The 1,440-nt window shown below is 46.0% G+C and overlaps 1 pseudogene across 1 annotated transcript; it reads right to left on the bottom strand.

Moving 5' to 3' along the window:
- Positions 1-236: 236 nt before the first annotated feature.
- LOC308337359 (small ribosomal subunit protein uS2-like) lies at positions 237-1,144 on the bottom strand (annotated as a pseudogene). Its single transcript has one exon. The product of its transcript is annotated as a small ribosomal subunit protein uS2-like (transcript).
- Between the last annotated feature and the right edge of the window lie 296 nt (positions 1,145-1,440).

Below are 1,440 nucleotides of genomic sequence, written 5' to 3'. Positions count from 1 at the left end.
TTTGTTTGCCCATTCATCAACAGATGAACATTTGATTGTTTCTGGTTTTTGGTTATTGCAATAATGCTGCTATGAACATTCATGTACACGTTTCTTGGTGGACATATGTTTTCATTTCTCTTGGCTGTGTACCTAGGAGTAGAATTCCCGGGTCATATGGTAACTCTATGGTTAACATTCTGAGAAAATTTCAAACTGCTCTCCCAAGTGACCACACCATTTTGCATCCCAAAGGACTACCCAACGGTTATTCCTACCCATTCAGTGGCCGAAGCAGTGGGAGTTGCAGACCAGTCTTCTGTAGTGGGCTGAGCGCTCCAGTCTTCAGCAGGGAACTTCTAGGAAAGGTACCGAAGGCACATACACACCTTCAGACCAGTTTGGGATCTTGGGTTGAGTAACAGTAAACTCAGGAACTGGAGCAGTACATTTACCTTGAAATTCCTCCTTGGACGCAGCCTTTTTAGCATCGGCCTGCTCTTCCTCTTCAATCTCTTCAGGATCTCTGTAGAAGTAGAGATCAGGCATGACATCCCATGGGTGCTCATGGGAGATGATGCCACGCATGCACAGAAAAAACTTCCTGGTCCAGACCCACTGAGGGTTCTGCCTTGTTGTTGCACGGGATGGCAGTGCCCACATGGCACAGAGGAGTGTCTGTGTAATACAGAGCATTGGTAGGCAGATTAACATAAGACACTTGGGTGACAGGCTGGTGGTCAGCCCTGGGACCAGACATCACCAGAAGTCATGGCTCCGGGGAGGCTGCTTGGAGCTGGCTAGTGAAGCTTCCGGGAGTGAAGTGGCCAGCAGTAGGAGTGGATCCAGGAACAACAGCAAACTTGAACACAGCTCACTGGCCACTATTACTGGAGTATATGACACTGGCAGCAACCAGGTTTTCAATGGTAACAATGGTACAGGCCACCAGCAGAAGCTTCTCCCAGGTTTTCTTCAGATTTAAGCTGTAGATGCCTTCATTTTTCTTTTTAGAGATGTACAGTTCCACTTGGAAGTCAAGCTTGGTGCCACCTAAGAGGGTTCTTGCTGCAAAGACTTTAAGGACAGCCTCCTCCTTCATGTGGAGGACACTAAAGGCTCTGGAAATTGTGAAAGTTATGACAGGAACCCAGAACAACACCATATGGGTAGCACAGAAATCTCATTGTGTGTGTGTGTGTGTGTGTGTGTGTGTGTGTGTGTGTGTGATTGTGGTTTTTGATCTACATTTACCTGGTGGCTAATGATGGTGAGTGTCTTTTCATGAGCTTATAGGCCCTTTGTATCTTCCTCAGAGCCATGTCTCTTCAAATTCTTCGCCCATTCAAAAACATTGGGTTGTCTTCTTGTTGTTGGGCTCTAAGAGTTCTTTGTGTATTCTGACTACAAAGCACTTATCAGATATACCATCGGCAAATATTTTCTCCTATTCTGTGGATT

The sequence above is a fragment of the Martes martes genome (genome assembly GCF_963455335.1).
Source record: "Martes martes genome assembly, chromosome: X".
Classification (NCBI taxonomy): domain Eukaryota; kingdom Metazoa; phylum Chordata; class Mammalia; order Carnivora; family Mustelidae; genus Martes; species Martes martes.
The sequence above is the reverse complement of the archived record's forward strand: the minus strand, read 5'-3'. Positions and strand labels throughout refer to the sequence as shown.